This window comes from Lissotriton vulgaris, chromosome 1_1 (genome assembly GCF_964263255.1).
Source record: "Lissotriton vulgaris chromosome 1_1, aLisVul1.2, whole genome shotgun sequence".
Classification (NCBI taxonomy): domain Eukaryota; kingdom Metazoa; phylum Chordata; class Amphibia; order Caudata; family Salamandridae; genus Lissotriton; species Lissotriton vulgaris.
In genome coordinates, this window is record NC_141685.1 from 25,582,715 (window position 1) to 25,601,087 (window position 18,373).

The 18,373-nt window shown below is 49.9% G+C and overlaps 1 long non-coding RNA gene across 1 annotated transcript in view; it reads right to left on the minus strand.

The window, feature by feature from the left end:
* The window catches only part of LOC147737025 (uncharacterized), a 106,737-nt gene extending 91,689 nt beyond the window's left edge, over window positions 1-15,048 (minus strand). The window contains exon 1 of the long non-coding RNA XR_015309172.1: window positions 14,707-15,048. This is a non-coding gene — a long non-coding RNA (uncharacterized LOC147737025). The remainder of the gene's footprint in view (window positions 1-14,706) is intronic.
* Between the last annotated feature and the right edge of the window lie 3,325 nt (window positions 15,049-18,373).

Below are 18,373 nucleotides of genomic sequence, written 5' to 3' on the forward strand. Positions count from 1 at the left end.
TTTCTCCTTACATGTCTCTCCCAAATGTGGTCCCTCTTCTATGCTTTTTAGCCTCTCATCCCCTCACTCAAGTGGACCTTCATGGTCTTTATCTCTTACTGTCTCTTTCTAGCTTCTCACTTTCTTTTTCCTGTATTATCTCACTATTTTCTTTTAACTCTCTTCCTCTTTTTTAACAGCCTTTTTTTCTTTCAATTTTGTTTTTTTCTCACTCATTTGAATCTTGCTTTTACTTTTTATGTCTCACTGTCTGTTGTATGTTCGCTCCCTTGATCTTGTTCTCTTCTGCTAGCTCTGCTGCTCTTTTTCTCCCTCTGTTCTTCTCTCATCCTCATCTTTGCCTCCTTTTATCTCTCTCTTTATTTTTGCCTTATTTGCTCTTCTCAACCATTGTCTGCATCACCCTCTTTCTTTCCTCTTTTTCACTCTGTTCTCTGATACCTTTGGGTTTCCTCTTGATTTCCATTCACATCTTTCTCACTCTCCACCCTACTTGCAGAGTGTGCACCTTTAAGCACTCTGAATAAGGGGGACATCATATCTGACAATCTCTAGCTGATATCCATCATCTCACAAATTCTAAATGCTAGCCTTTGACTTTTTCACTCTATTCTATAATTCCCTTGATTTTGCAGTCACTTTCATGTTAATTTGTTTCTCTTTTGCTCTGGTTCTTACCCTTTTTCATTCTCTCATGCTATTTCTCACTTAGTTTTCACATTCTCTTAGTCTATCTTTCGGTCTCTTTTGCTATTTTGGTCACACATAAGACTACCAGATTTTGAAAACAACAAAACAACTGTACATTTCAAAAACTAAAAGAAGGACGACTATTTTACATCAACTGAGGGGTGTGGGATGACAGTGCTTATCAACATCGAAATGCCAAGGAAATAAATAAAATGCCATTTTAAACACCGCTTCATACCTGCTAATTAAATTGCTTTCTGATGACAGAAACTAGTCAGTCCTCTTTTGGAATACATAAACATGTGCCTCTTTCAGTTAGCCCTCTACGGAAACAGGGACACAAGACACATTTCTTGAAATTTGAAAAACTGGGGTTGTCCTGGTAAATCCGGGGCACCTGGTCACCTGGTTACCCTATTCACACACGCCCTTCATAACCTTTGTTTCTCCTTTGCTGTTTCTCGTTCTGTTTTTCTACAACATTCACTATTTTTTATATCCCCATTTTCTCTCTTGCTTTGTTTTCTTCTATCTATTCTCTGCATATCAGGTTTCAGAGAGGCCCTTCCGGATCGCAGAGTTGAAAGGGTCTTATCTAATGTATGGCTCATATGAGGGGTGCAGTCCAGCAGATGGAGTCCCATCAGGGCACAAAAATGTAAACAGCCCGGTGCAACCAACTCCCAGGGCACCGAAGGTTAGGGGTCAAAATGCTAAATTCTCCTAGGACAGAGCACATGGGCACAACGATTGTTAGTGCAGCAGGCAAAGTGGCACCAGGGCTGGAGAAGGGGTAAGAGCTGGGAGCGTGGCCAAGCCGCAGACCAAGATGGTCGATCGGCTTTGAAGCTCCACCGGCAGTCGTTACAACAACTTGATTTCCCGCTATCTAGCGAGGCTACCATGCAGGGAAAAGACGCCTAAATGCAACTGAAGGGATGTGATAAAAAGCCTCCCTGCGGCGCTGCGAGAAAACCACCGTAACAGCAGAAATCGCCGACTCCAGGCGGACGGACGATTTTCAAGATGGCGGCATTGACAATATGAGGAGACTCCGGGTGCTGCGGCAGAGGGAATGAGCCAGCAGCTGGGGTGCTGTGAGTCACTGGGCCGCCGGGCCGGAGCGTTGAGTGGCCACATTCTGGGCAAAGTGGCGCTCAGTACTGGCGGGAGGTCCGTTTGACCTCCGGAGGTCCGAGCGAGGCACTCTTATGTCTGCGCTGATCGCGGGGGCACACAGGGACGGTGCCTGTGATTGCTCCCCCGTCGACACCTGGTACAGCATTTCCAAAGCGCCCTTGGGGATCTCCTCCCCGCATATGCATTTGCTCGGCCGCGGCCCACACTGTTCTCGCCACCACTTCCCCCGCAAGGTTCCATTGTTGTAACGCTGCCTGGCGTGGCTGCGCTGCTCCCAGAGCGATTAACGGAATACAAATCTCAGCAGTGTCTCCGCCCCAGCCACCAATATATGCTGCAGTAAACTTGAAACATTAACTGCCCACTGCACATTGCCTTGTCTCCAAACAACCTGCTCCGTGGAAGTACTGTGTCTGGACCACTGCTGCGCCAAACGCTCCATTGTGGGAAACAATAGTGAAATACCCAAAACCTCCCCTGTTGCCAGGAAAATACAAACACAGTTGGATGCCCATTCCTTGCTGATCAGTTCTGCTTGCCTTATCTTTCTTCGCCAGATACTTGCACCTGCTCTGCGGCCATAACCAGAAGACTCTGGCATTGGGCCTAATCAACACTAGGCGGGTGGAACTGCAGTATGGGCCACAAAGACCCCAAACAGCGCCTTCTCCCCTTCAAAAAGGTCACCGAAGTAGCCCAAGAAGCCCCTGACAGCATGGCGGAAGGTAGCCAGAAAGACATAACACCAGAGGGTGATACCAACCAATTAGGCTCCCTGCTACAAGAGATGAGAGCGGGGTTCAGAGCCCTAGATGTGCGCTTTGATGCCTTAGATAAGCACATGGCGGATCTGGGATCGAAGGTCCAAGTTCACGACAGACGTCTGGACGTGGTGGAATCGCATACATCAGATCTAGAAGATGGAACGGCGCAATCCTTGAAAAGGCTCACCCGAATGGAATGTTACCTCAAAGACCTCGCGGTCAAGAAAGAGGACTTGGAAGCGTGCAGTCGCCTAAATAACGTGCGCATTTTGGGCATTCCAGAATCGACAGCAGCTGGTCGCATGAACACCTTGGTAGAAACAATCCTGATAGACTTGTTTAGTAGAGAAGTCTTCACTAAGGGCGTTGTGATAGGACGCGCTCATAGATCACTATGTCCAAGGCCCAATCTTGGATGCCCGCCCAGACCCATCATTGCCCGTGTCATGAACTTTAGGGATCGAGACACGGCCCTGCGCCTGGCACGAGAACAGGGTGAAACGGTATGGCAGGGCTCCAAGCTGTCCCTATGCCCACACTTTACAATCATGGTACAGGAGGCCAGGCGGAAATACACTGGGCAACACTCCGAAATCTAGGACTGAAATATGGTATGCTCTATCCAGCTCAGTTACGTGTTGAGATCAATGGGAGAGCCCGTGTCTTTGACAATCCTACAGAGGTGCAGGAGTTCTGTCACACTTACAAACTTAACATCAAACGCCAAGCTGAGGACAACAAACTTTCCCCTCTGCAGAGTGGTTCAGACGCCAGCATGGAACTATTCTCAGGATCTGGGCACGGCTGAACTGTTAATATGGCCTTCCTTTACACGGAGACTTTAATAAGCTGGGATTTCATTCAATCACTTTATAGTATCATTTTCTTATTGCCACGTAGCCGTAGGGGCGCTGCCACCACACCTAATGGTGTTCACCTTACAATTGTTGTGTGAATTTAGTAAGTACTATTTATGGTTGTTTATCAGCGATGCAGAGGAACTATTGGTACTGCACTGTTTTTGGATAGTAATGGTTTTGCCTCTCTAGTTGGGTTGGGAGGCTGGGTGGAGGGAGAGGCTGGGACATTATTTAGCTACACTGGGACGTTCTTAGGTACACACGTGGATGTAACTGGCAAGTACGCACGGTTGATTTTCATTAAGCACTCATTTTTACCACTGCCATGGCGCAGTAGGGGCGTAATTCTGGCCCCTCGGAGGTGGTTTTGGCGACATGGAACGTCCGCGGCCTGAACAACACTCATAATAATAAGTATTTACTATGTCACAGGGTAGATGTAGCTTTCTTACAGGAAACTCATCTGCCTCCTAGTGATCAGGCCCGCTTTGCCGCAAATTGGGGAACACAGATATTGCGAACTTCAGCAATTTCGCAAGGGGCACTGCCATTCTTATACATAAACGACTCCCCTTCCATTTGCATTCTGTAATACGTGACAGCAAAGGCAGGTATACCATTGTCCTGGGCACGTTAATGGGTCACAGGGTGGCATTGGTCTGTGTGTATGGCCCCAATAGCGACTCCCTGGACTTTATTATACCCTACTCTCTAAACTGGTGCAGCTATGCCCGGTTCCCCTTTTACTGGGGGGTGATTTTAAAATAGTCCAGGACCAGTCACTTGACACCACTTCAAGAGCACCAGATCCTAAACCGTGAGCGCGAAAGGCATTGAGCTCTCTTTGAGATCAATTTTTCTTAATTGACATAGGTCGTACGCAAAACCCGCATAGCACTGACTATACTCACTACACTGGCAGTCATAACACATTGACGAGGCTCGACTATTGGCTGGCATCCCCAGAACTTATCAGCTGGTGTCATGTGATCCAGAGGCTTCCTCGCACATATTCTGCTCACTCCCCGGTATTATTAACATTGAAGGTCCCGCGACCCGACGGTTTTGAACGGCAGTGGCGATTCCCCAGCCGCACATTAGATGATGACGTTTTTAGACAGGAATTACAAGAAGTGATAGAGGACTACGTTAGCCCGCCTGGAAAGGACCGAGGGCCGTTAGACTCTGAACAACGCCAGGCAACAGGTCCTGAATTAGACAAGCGACGGTTGTCCCTGCTCACAGAATTCAAAGATACCGCTGGAGAAATACTACAACGCCCGGAAATACGGCGAAGGCAAGCGTCCGGGACGAGTCGAGTCCTAGCACAGATGATTAGACCTCCATATTGTAAGGCATACATCCCGAGTTGAGACCTTTGTCGGGACAGCAGATCACTGACCCACTGGATATCCAGGGGAAATTTATGTCCTATTTAAAAACATTATACACCACTAGATTGGGTCAAGACAGGGCGGAGCAGGAGAGTTATTTGTCTGAGTTCGCTTTAGTGTATCTCGAGAAGTTTATGCAGGACTTACTCGCTGAGCCTATCTCCGAGGAGAGCATGTTCCTCGGCCCCAGGGCTCGACGGTTTCACAGCGGATTTTTATAAGGCCTATAAAGATTTATTGATTCCCCATCTCCTTAAAGTATATACAGAAGCTCTGGAGAGGCAGATAATACCTCCCACCCTGCGTGAGGCAGTCATCATTCTTCTCCCCAAACCTGGCAAGGACCTCCTGCTGTGCGGTTCCTATCGACCATTATCACTCTTAAACCTAGACTACAAAATACTGGCAAAGGCTCTGGCATGTCGCCTGTCTCTCTTAATAGAATCTATCATTTCCCCGGCCCAGTCTGGTTTTATACCCCATCGCTCGACAGCCTTCATTATTTAACCCTCTGCATAGAATTAACCCGGAAATCCCTGCTGCGGCAATCGTATTGGATACAGAAAAGGCATTTGACTCCCTTGAATGGCCTTTTATTTTACCCATCATGGAGCGCATTGGGATGATGTTTGGTTTTGTTGCCACGACTGCCCTGCTATACAGTCAACCGATGGCCCGACTCCAACTAAATGGTACATTGATGGCTCCCTTCTCACTTTCACGCAGCACGAGACAGGGCTGCCTGTTGTTGCCTCTGTTGTTCATTTTAGCCACGGACCCACTAATACGGCACTTCCAAGAGAAACACCTTCATAAGTGTTTACAGTTCACCACCGGCCTATTGTTAGTATCATTGTATGCAGATGACACAATTTTATTTGTACGGAACCCCCAGACTAATTTGGATCCCCTTATCCGGAAAATTCTGTGCTTCGGCAGACATTCCGGACTGAGAATCAATTGGAACAAATCTGTAATTTTTCCACTCACTGCCAGCACAGACAAGTGGGACTTGGAGTTCCCCCTGGAATGGAATACTGACTCGGATGAATACCTGGGCATACATATACACTTAGAAACAGAGCAGATCATCCGCCGCAATTACGGGAAAGCTATTTCCAAATTAGAGACTCAAATAGAGAAATGGCTAAAGCTCCCACTATCCATGGCTGGACGAGTTTCCCTCATTAAGATAGTCGTGCTTCCTAAATTTTTATATCTATTTCAAAACATCTGTATCCTTCTCACGAATAAATTATTTTCGACCCTTCGATCACACTTAATAAGATTAGTATGGGGTGGCGGAAACGCCAGGGTAAACTGGCGGGTTATGAAACTCCCCTGCGATTGAGGTGGGTTCGGGGTCCCTGATTTACCACTGCACTATTTAGCTGCACAGTGCAGTTTTTCAGACATGGTACCACCCTGACGCCAGAATTCTATACCTCCGACCAGTGTCTGACTTAGTCCTCCCGGGCATTTTAGCGGCGATATTACCGAAGGGTTTCCCCAAAGATATCCAACGCCCACTAGTTGGGCATGGGAGAAATTGTGTTGCATAATACACACACAATTGCTTTATTCTTCTGATCTCCCACTCCCCAACCCTAAATGGATACCTATAACTAGCAAAAAGCTCATACAGAAGACATGCGCTAAATTTGACATTGCTAAGATAGGCGATCTATTTCCAGACATATTTTTGATCCCGATGATGAGTCCTTGTTCGCTCGCTCCACATTTATGGACAGATTTGTCCTTCTACGAATCTGTTCTGCCTGAAAGCTACTTTCCCGGACTACCCTCTGGAACCTCCTTCCTTCCCCCCCACGCACAACAGTGCTAGGCAGTGAGAGAGGGGTACATCTAATATCCCAGCCCTATAAGGCATGGGCTGCCATCATACCGTTCTATGATGACAGAGTACGTACTGCCTGGGAGACCGACTTGGGTATTCCGATCAGAGACGAATAGTGGGCTGCCTGCTGTGCAGTTACGAAAAATGTCTCCCTTAGTAGCTGACACAAACTAATACACTAAGTTTCTTTGTAGGATATACATTACCCCCTCCAGACTTCACAGGATAGACCCTGCCAGACCGCACCATTGTGCAAGATGCAACGCTTCAAAGGCAGACTTCGCCCACCTCGCCTGGACCTGTCCACGCAAACACTCATACTGGGTAGGAATACATAAGATAGTGAGTGGCTTGGTTAAGGTACCGATGACCCCCTTGCCCTAGATTGCCCTGTTGGGATATGTAAAGCAGTTCCCACCGGCAATTTGCAATTTTGTTGCCATCAGCTTACTACTGGCCAAAAGGGAGGTATCCATTCATTGGGGTGGCAGAACAGCACCCTCGGTGAAGACATGGCTGAAGAGCATGGCATCCTGTTCCACAAACAGCGACCTATACACAATAACGGTCCCCTCCCACCTCCAGGCCCAGAGATATCTGGGGAACTTTCAGAACATACCTAGAGGCGCAGCGACAAGACCTCCCCTACCCAGAAAGAACAGGGCATAGTCCCAACAGGAGTGGGTTAGACTGTCCCGAGATACATGTCAATAATCAACTACACCGGATGCTAAACTCCTTTTTTGATGTCGGTACAGTTGATGTATTCCCATGCCATGATTGTAAACACCGTTTATGTGAATCAGAGTCAAGAACCATTGTAACAGAAAATATGTTAGCAGCCGAGGGACTTGCTTATGTAACATATCATCACTCTGCGGCATTGATTGAGCCCTTGACAGTGTGTATTATGTCTACCTGTACTTGTAAAGGATTTTACTTGTCCTAGTGTACTTTTTTACTCATACATAAATGCAAAATAAAGTTTTTAAAAAAATAAGGGGTAAGAGCTCACTGAAGCCTACCCTACGCCCACACAGGAGCAACAATCATTAGTGAAGCAGGTGCAAGGAAGCTCACCAAGGTGCAATTTCTGTAATCAGATGTAGGATAGATATATAGCCAATCACCGTTGCATGCAAGACGGTCTGTCTATCAGATCGGATAGATGGCTTTGCATACCCGACGAGACCACACGCTAGTACTTATCAAAGGCAATAATCCTTTCATGATTTTATCTGACTGGATGCAATGGTGATTACCAGCTTATTGATATTGCATCTCTTAATAAGAATAAGCGACTTGGTGTTCTTCAATAAGACTATTTCAATATGGATCGAAGGCATTAAATCAATCATAAATGTACCAAACTGATGCTACGGTGATTGCCTATATATCTATACTACATCTGATTACAGAAATAGCACCTTGGTGAGCTTCTATAAAAGACTATTCCAACCCTGATGAAGTCCATGTTGGACGAAACGCGATGGCTGGGCTGATGCATTTGAGTACAAATTAAGACTACATTGAAAAAAGAAATCTCAAAACTATGCGCTGCATTTTCTGATTTGGTGGATCTTATAATATTTTGTATAGTTTGCAAATTAAATGAGGTTTAATTACATGCTTTTGTATAATTGATGAAAGAATCTAGTTATAACTGTATGCTCCTTTTCAGAATTTGACAATCCTAGTCAGGATAAGGCACAAGCAAACCCTAAATTAAACTGTGGTCAACCCCCGGTAGCTTGGCACAGAGCTGTCAGGCTTAATTTAGAGGCAATATGTAAATATTTGTGCAACACTTCAAACAGTAAAACAGCATAAACAGGACACAAAATCAACACCATGTTAGAAAAATAGAGCTCAGTTTAATTAACAAATTGAAACCCAAAAGACAAAAATCCAATCAGTAGAACCGGAGATATGAATTTTTAAAGTATAAACCTCTATATAGCACCTAAAAACATAAAGCGCCAACAAGGCAATCTGTTCATGCTGGACCAGGTCAAAGTAAAACGTTCAAGCTGATCACGATCGAGCGCGAATTAGATATAGCCCCAGATTAGTTCAGCTGAAGGTTTACCTTCTCAAGTTTTGAGCCAAGAGCCCCGTTCGCATTGCAGAGGGTCGCAGGGTCTAAGGAGAGAGTTGATGGCAGTGGTGGACGTGGAACAAAGAGCAGGCCGGGTGTCGCAGACGGTCGGGCTGGAGCTTTGCGTTGGTGGTCTTCCAAATCGATTGATGCTTTCCGTGCAAGAAGATAGGAGGCAGGGGCTCGCGCTGAAATTCCGTGCAAGCAGTGGGATTCCGGAGCAAATGCGCAAATTTGTACTCATGAAGAGTTCCAAAGCTTGATTGTTGATTGTAAATGCAAGAGCATGGCTTTAACCTGTTTACGTACGGGCGTTCGAATGCGCGAGCGGAACTGTGTCGGCCAACGGACGTGCAAGCCCATCGAGGTTGTGATCGCGACGGCCTTTGGCACTTACGCAACGGGTTAAAAAAAAATATTTGCTGCAAGTCCCAGATCAGCCAAATTAAAAGATGCTCATGTGGACACACTCGTGTCAAAAATATCATTCATAGATGCGGTCAGCAAATGGGGAAACTCTGTGGTTGCAGTGGCCAAGGAGAAAGGTAATAATGTGCAACTTGAGATTCGGCGACTGCGGAGGCATTCAGAATCATGCCTGAAGCCTCCAAAAGCAACCAGCCGGGGCCTGAGGAATCGACAGTTCTGAGTTGCAAGCTGCAACCGTCTTTAGTCTACAGATTTGAGGACTTGTGACTGGGAGCCCCAAGGCCACGACGAGTCTCCAACAACCAGGTCGCAGCGCATTGGATTTATTTAAGCATTTTTCGATAGCGCATATTTACCCAGAGGTGTCAGAGCGCTTTAAAATAGAGCAAAGTATATAGGATTAGATATTATGGTAACATATTTGCAGAGTATAAATCTGCTAAAAATTATACCATCAAACTAAAGATGGAGCGATTAGGATTCCAGAAGAACATATTCCATAGTTGGAGTGTAAGAACAAAATAGTTCTCCAGTGAGGAACACGAAACAGTCAGAGTTATTGGTCGCCGTGTCTTTGGAAGAGAAGAGTTTTAAGGTCCTTTCGGAAGATGTTGAAAGAGGTGGCGGTGCGGAGGTACGGAGGGGGCGAGCTCCAAACTCTGGCCGCACAGGCACAGGCGGCGTGCACGAGAACCATACGCCCAGTGGTCGAAGTGGGGAAAAAAAAGTAGGGGAACTGTGGGTGGAGAATCAGGGGGCGGGAACAACCGAAGATTGAATCAGTGGGCGGAGTCAGGGGTGTGGCTAGAAATAGCAAAACATACCAATTTTTAGTACGTTTAGCATTTCACTGACCAGTTACAGCTTATAACGTTATTTAATTAAAAGAATGGATATGTTTATTTGAGGTTTAATTCAGGAAAAAGCAAACACTCATAGGGAATACAGGTTTATGTAAAGCTTGCGAAATATAAGCAGGAACAACATGTTACCTTAATGCTTTTACTCTCATTGTTCAGAAATCCATGATTATTTTTTGTCTCAAACATTGAGGTCATGAATGCAGGGCTCCTCCTATACACATGTGTTAAGCAGGGCTCAGAAGAGAAAGGGACTCTTCAGGAGAATCTAGACTCACAGAAACCCACAAAGGCTCCTTCATATTCATGTCAGCCAGCTGGCTGCTCAATCATAATATAGTAAAAAGAACAACTGGCGGGCAGAATGCAGAGCTATATCATACATTCACCCCAGTGAAGAGAGATGGGACTAAATCCATTGTTTCTTTGCTCACATGCGATTTCAGTTTGGACCCAGCCATATGCAAATCAGTCTTGATCCTGTGCCCAATGAGAACAGTGTAGCCCGAACTGCCAGGCCAGGTCCTCCCTGAACTGGAAACAAGCATCCTAGGACCGGTTTCGGGCTTTCAGCCCTCATCAGCCAGGATAGCTTGATTCCATTGGCATGGAGAGCACAGGACTCATGTCTGAGCATACCTGTCCCACTAGGGGTGACAAATGCAAAAAGAACAATTGATGGACAGAATGCAGAACAAGGTCATACATTCACCCCAGTTCAGAGAGCGGGGCTTAAATCCATAGTTTTTTGCTCACCATGCCATTCCAGTTTGGACCCAGCCATATGCAAATCAGTCTTGATCCTGCGCCCAATGTGAACAGTCCAGCCCGAACTGCCAGGCCATATGTATTCAAGTGTCCTTTCATTCGGGAAGTGAACACAAAGCAGTACCCACTGAACTATACACATAATATATTGCTCTTTGATATGCATGGTACATGTTCTTTGCAGCAGGCATATTACCCCTCTGCACTACCTTAGATGAGTAAAATAGCCACTAGACAAAACATGCTCCCATCTCCCTCCAGCAGGTACATTGATCACCAAAGTTATCTTGGCACTTGTATTGTTGACCGAAACCTGCTGAATATACAAATAACTTTGCAGTGTTTTTAAAACTCCTGCACTTGTACAAAACCGGTCCCCCCAAACTAAACTGGCCCCCTACCCTTCCAGTCGCCCTGGGAAACGCCTACTCCTGCCCTTTCACTGCTCCTGTCCAGTCAGTACTCCTGCTCATGCTCGATCAACACTCCTGCTTCGTCAATTCCCCCGACCCCTCCCTTCTCCTGGCCCGTCACTTCTACTGGCCCGTCACTTCTCCTGCCCGTCACTGCTCCTGCCCTGTTCACCGCTCCTGCCCTGTTCACCGCTCCTGCCCTGTTAACCGCTCCTGCCCCGCTCACCTCTCCTGCCCCGTTCACTGCTCCTGTCCTGTTCACTGCTCCTGTCCTGTTCACTGTTCCTGCCCCGTCACCTCTCCTGCCCCGTCACCTCTCCTGCCCCGTCACCTCTCCTGCCCCGTCACCTCTCCTGCCCATCACCTCACCTGCCCGTCGCATCCCCTGCCTGTCATGTCACCTGCCTGTCACTTCTTGTCCCCGGTCACCTCTCCTGCCCTGTTGCCTCTCCTTCCACGTCTCCTCTCCTGCCCTGTCGCCTCTCCTGCCCCATCACTGCTCCTGCTCCGACACTGCTCCTGCCCCCCTCACTGCTCCTGCCCCGTTTGCTGCTCCTGCCCCGTTCGCACCACCTGCCTCGTTCACTGCTCCTGCCTCGTTCACTGCTCCTGTCCTTTCATTGCTCCTGTCCTTTCTCCGCTCCTGTCTTTTCACCGCTCACACCCGGTTACTGCTCTAGCTCATGCCCCATCACCTCTCCTGCCCCGTCACCTCTCCTGCCCCGTCACCTCTCCTGCCCAGTCACCTCTCCTGCCCGTCACCTCTCCTGCCCCGTCACCTCTCCTGCCCCGTCACCTCTTCTGCCCCGTCACCTCTCATGCCCCGTCACCTCTCCTGCCCATCACCGCACCTGCCCATCCCATCACCTGCCTGTCATGTCACCTGCCCGTGACTTCTTGTGCCCGGTCACCACTCCTGCCCTGTTGCCTCTCCTTCCACGTCTCCTCTCCTGCCCTGTCACTTCTCCTGCCCTGTCGCTGCTCCTGCCCTATCACTGCTCCTGCCTCGTTCACTGCTCCTGCCCTGTTTACTGCTCCTGCCCCGTTCACTGCTCCTGCCCCGTTCATTTCTGCTGCCCCGTTCATTTCTGCTACCCCGTTCACTGCTCCTGCCCCGTTCACTGCTCCTGCCCCGTTCACTTCTCCTGTCCTTTCACCGCTCACACCTGGTTACTGCTCTAGCTCATGCCCCGTCACCTCTCCTGCCCTGTTCACCGCTCCTGCCCTGTTCACCGCTCCTGCCCCGCTCACCGCTCCTGCCCTGTTCTACGCTCCTGCCCCGCTCACCGCTCCTGCCCCGTTCACTGCTCCTGCCCCGTTCACTGCTCCTGTCCTGTTCACTGCTCCTGTCCTGTTCACTGCTCCTGTCCCGTCACCTCTCCTGCCCCGTCACCTCTCCTGCCCCGTCACCTCTCCTGCCCGTCACCTCACCTGCCCGTCACCTCACCTGCCCGTCACATCACCTGCCTGTCATGTCACCTGCCCGTCACTTCTTGTGCCCGGTCACCTCTCCTGCCCTGTTGCCTCTCCTTCCACGTCTCCTCTCCTGCCCTGTTGCTTCTCCTGCCCTGTCGCTGCTCCTGCCCTATCACTGCTCCTGCCCCGTTCACTGCTCCTGCCCCGTTTACTGCTCCTGCCCCGTTCACTGCTCCTGCCCCGTTAATTTCTGCTGCCCTGTTCATTTCTGCTGCCCCGTTCACTGCTCCTGCCCCGTTCACTGCTCCTGCCCCGTTCACTTCTCCTGTCCTTTCCCCGCTGCTGTCCTTTCACCGCTCACACCCGGTTACTGCTCTAGCTCAAGCCCCGTCACCTCTCCTGCCCCGTCACCTCTCCTGCCCATCACCTCACCTGCCCGTCACATCACCTGCCTGTCATGTCACCTGCCCGTCACTTCTTGTGCCCGGTCACCTCTCCTGCCCTATTGCCTCTTCTTCCACGTCTCCTCTCCTGCCCTGTCGCCTCTCCTGCCCCATCACTGCTCCTGCCCCATCACTGCTCCTGCCCTTCATCATCCCCATAAGGTCACCAATCATAGACTTCAGAACATTGGAATATTTTCTTAAATCACTAACAGACTCCTAAATACTGGGGTCAAACGCCGGGGCTGTCATTGCTTGAGTTGGAAAAGATTTGTCTGCACAGATGGCATCATTATCAATGGGGCTTTGCAGGGGGGCGAAACTGTTAGTACATGCAATTATTAAATCTGCCAAATCATGTGCACATGGGTCAGGAGGTGGTGTAAATACTGCTTCCAAATATGAGCTTACTCGTTTGGTTATGGGTGCAAAACCACTCTTGCCCTTGGGTTTCTCAAACATCTTTGGAATGGTGTGTGTTACACCGGGGCCTGTATGGGGAGGACAACTGTCAACAGAACTAGAAGTGGCGTGAAAACGGCCCCGGTGCACCTCCGGACCGAGATTGCCGGGAAACAGTCTGGTAGGCATTGATGAACGTTGCTTCAGCAGGTAAACACTGTGAATATCACTGCCACAAAACCCAACTAATAGCAGCTTTAAATTGGCATGTAAATTTGCTGGCAGCGTCCTCACAAATGAGGTGTGATCACTGGCTCACAGCAGCTGCAGGGCCATCAGAGTAGCCGTTTTCGCACTATGCTACACGGATGGCCCTTTCAGTCTCACTTTGCAGGCCCATTAGACCCAGCGGGGAAGGGGAGGAAGTAGGGCGCAGTGCAGAGGCCTTCTGAATATTCACGTTGCACCACTCATGCGTGAAAAAGAAAAAAAGGTGTACTTTAAGGTATGGCATTTTTACAGTCCCCGGCACGCTCTTTCAAAACTAAGAAGTAGGGGAACGGACTGACATAATTTTAAGAAGTAAGGGCACGCCGTGCCCTTCCGTCCCCGCCCACTTCTAACGCTGCATACGCCGCCCGCTCACAACCTAACTGTCGTGGGTAGTAAGAATGCCGCCGCGGACCCGCCCCCGGCAGAGGAGGAGCATTCACACCACAGGCCCCGCCCCACCCACAGGACCCACCCCTGGCAGAGGAGCATTCACACACACAGGCCACGCCCACACACACAGGCCCCGCCCCACCCACAGGACCCACCCCGGCAGAGGAGGAGCATTCAAACCCACAGGCCCCGCCCACACCCACAGGCCCCGCCCCACAGGCCCCGCCTCTGGCAGAGGAGGATCATTCACACCACAAGCCCCGCCCCCACCCACAGGCCCACCCCACAGGCCCCGCCCCCACATTCACTGACCCCGCCCCCGGCAAAGGAGGGCATTCACACCACAGGCCCCGCCCCCACAGACCCCGCCCCCGGCAGGGGAGGGACATTCACATGCACCCTGGAAAGAATCACTCAATGCCCCCAGACTGGGCCCTCATATCCAGAGACCCCGCCCACTGACTCCGCCCCCACATTCACTGGCCCCGCCCTCGAGGCCATGTCGTACCTTCGCTGTGAGAGGCGGGGGAGACCGAGAGCAGCACGAGAGCCACGCTGAGATCCACCGCTGCGCATGCGCAGCACACACGGGCTGACAAGGGCGCATGCGCAGGATTCCCTTCCTTTATGACTTCGCACGCGCGGAGTGCGTGACACGCATGAAACAGTGAGAGAGTGTCACTGAGCATTGCGCAGCCTCGCAGGGAGAGCACGGCCTGTACAGAGCCCAACCGAGCGGGGACACAACAGGGACCGTCCACACTGTCTTCCAAGACACACAAGCAAGCCCCAGGAATAAACTACGAGCCCGGGTTAAAGAGGGCACGATGGGTTACAACTGCGCATGCGCGGACGGCAGACACTGCATCCTGCACGGAGCGCGGGTCAAAGACGGCCCTGTATGAATAACTGCGCATGCGCGGAGGACAGACACTGCATCTTGCATGGAGCGCGGTCAAAGACGGCCCTGTATGAATAACTGCGCATGCGCGGAGGACAGACACTGCATCTTGCATGGAGCGCGGTCAAAGACGGCCCTGTATGAATAACTGCGCATGCGCGGAGGACAGACACTGCCTCCCCAAAGGAGTACGAGGCGCCTCGCGCTTCATCAATCAGTGGCGGCTTGTATCCGAGGGCGTCGGCGCTCTGCCTTACTTACACTCAACAATAAGGGCTCAGCTCATATAAAGAAACAAAACCTTCATTGCAGTCTAGTACTACTCCTCTCATTATGTATCATGCTGCTAGAAGGACAGGGGCGCTGTCTGCCCCACGCACGTCACGTCACAGGCTCTCTCTTTGTTTGCACCCCGGGTGGGCCCAAAGAAGCCGATATGTTTGCCAGTCTAACAACCTTGCAGCGCCGGTTCTAGCGGGTGGCCAGACCCACCCAAACATGAACCGTGGCCCTGACGTCAGGGGGGCAAAAGCAAATAGCCACGGCAATTAAAACGTTTATTTTTCTAGGAGTTGCGCGATTGGGCCTGGGCTTTTTCTCACAGGCACCCCCAATCACGCATCTCCTTTTAGGAAGGTGGGTTGTGTCCCCGCCCACTTGGGCAGGTACAGGGGCATGGCGAAGGGGAGATATGTATGTATGTATGTATGTATGTATAGGCATTTATATAGTGCACTACTTACCCGTAGGGTCCCAAGGCGCTTCGACCGCTGCGAAACCCTTCCTGGCTTCCCTGAGAGATGGTCCCTTAATGGGTATCTCCAGGGTGAGACCAGGCATCCCCGGCGGTCTGGTGGGGCCGTTAGTGAAGATGAGGCAAGCTAATGCCCAGAGTTGCCGAGTGTGATTGCTGATCAGAGTGGGCACCTCTTTGGCACCGGGTAATGTGTGCGCACGGTCCTACTGCGTGGATATTTCAGCGCTGGAGAACGGAGTTTGTTGATCCAGATTCACCTTTCCTGACTCCTTCAGCTGTTTGAGATCCAGCTGTGACACAGAGTTTGAACGGAGCAGTTAAGAGAATGCGTGGCTATTGTTCCGTTTTTTTTTTTTATCTGCCAAAGGCCCAGCTAGATACATACTTTGTGTATGCTTCCAGGAGGTGTGTATATTTTAATTTTTGATATCTATGAGGGCCCAGCATGACACATGCTTCGTGTAGGCTGTGTATATTTTATATTGTTGTATCATTATCATGACAAATGCAAGACACAACTACTAAAATGTCCAGAAAACTCTGGTGATTAATGATCCTGCTGGAGAGCAATATTTTGTCTGGTACTAATTTTTAAATGCAGATGAACTGTATTTATGTGGATAGCTCAGTGGGTTACTTGCAGTACAGAAGTTACAATCCTAAAATAGGACTGCGACCTATGAACTGACATCAAAGAGCTGCATACAAACCTGAATGGTATAATTAGAACTTATTTTTGGGGTGTTACAATAAGGTTAGAATTTACCCCGTCTTTCATTACTCTAATGTTGCTATAAAGAGTTTGTTTTGGCAGATATACATTTTAATCAGTAAAGCCAACCCCGCAACCGCTGGGGTATGCTTTAAGTCCTGTGTTTGTGCTTCTCCAGACCAAACCCTCTTAAAACATGCTGCACACCAGTATGGATGACATGTAATACCTACACCTTGCAATCCTCATAGACTTATGTGGCATTCCCTATAGAATGATTTACATACTTGTATGATTCAATGTCTCTGCATGATGTAAGTACTGTGACACCCTACACTATGAGTAGCGCTATACAACAAATGAAATCGAATATGAGAGAGGGGCTACAGAGAGATTAAGGACACTGTTTAAGGGTGACAATTAGGGAATCCGAGGAGGAGGTCATGGGGGGCTACTGAAAGATGAAGTGTACTGTTGGAGGGTGGTAGTGAGGACGTCTGAGGAGGAGGTGATGAGGGGGAGAGGCTATGGAGCTATGAGGGGCACTGGTGGAGGGTGGCAGTGAGGGAATCCAAGGAGTATGTCATGGGGGGCTACGGAGAGGTAAAGTGCACTGTTAGAGGGTGGTAGTGAGGACGTCTGAGGAGGAGGTGATGAGGGGGAGAGGCTATGGCACTATGAGGGGCACTGGTGGAGGGTGGCAGTGAGGGAATCCAAGGAGTATGTCATGGGGGGCTACGGAGAGGTAAAGTGCACTGTTAGAGGGTGGTAGTGAGGAAGTCTGAGGAGGATGTGATGAGGGGGAGAGGCTATGGAGAGATTGTGAGGGGCACTGTTGGAGGGTGGCAGTGAAGGCATAGGAGGAGGTCATGAGGGGGAGGGTCTTTGGGCCAATAAGGGTCACTGTTGGAGGGTGGAAGTGAGGGAGTCAGAGTAGGAAGTCATTGGGGGAGGGGCTACGGAGGGATGAGGGGCACTGTTGAAGGGTGGCACTGAGGGAATCCATGGAGGAGGTCATAAGGAGGAGGGCCTTTGGAGAGAGGAGGGTGCAGTTGGAGGGTGGTACTGAGGGGATTCGAGGACAAAGTCATGAGGGGGAAGGGCTTTAGAGAGATGAAGGGCACTGTTGGAGGGTAGCAGTGAGGGAATCCGAGGAGGAGGTCATTGGGGGAGGGTGGGAGATATAGAGAGATGAGGGGCACTGGTGGAGGGTGGTAGTGAGGGAGTCTGAGGAGGAGGTCATGAGGGGGAGGGGCTACAGAGAGATGGAGTGCACTGTTGGAGTATGGTAGTAAAGGTATCTACAGAGAAAGAGGTTAGTGGTGTAGCGCCAATAAATAACTCTCCACATGCTCTGTATACACACAGAAGCAATCCTTGTATCTTGGTGACTGTTTGCAAGTATATATGATGCAAGGGCGGCTCTAGGCTCATGGCGGCCCTGGGCAGGGAGCGTAGGTAGGGGGCCCCGGAAGAGGGGGGTCCTAGTGGGGCGGAGCTCATAGGCCAGTGAAGAGGGGGGGGGGGGGTCAGGGTGTTTGGAAGTGGAACAGAGCCGGAGGCCGCCAAATCCCTGCCAGGGGCCGTCACGCAAATATGTATCCATCCTCGGAGGATTATTATATTAAGGATATATATTGGCATGGTGGCCCCTCGGGTTTGGCGGCCCTGTGCAGATGCACAGCTTGCACATGCCTAAGGCCGCCCCTGTATGATGTAATCTATGGCTTGTAGACTACCTCCAGAAGCGACAAATTGGGCCGGTAGTGGCCCACCCGAAAGCACCCTTGGCCCACCCAAATAAA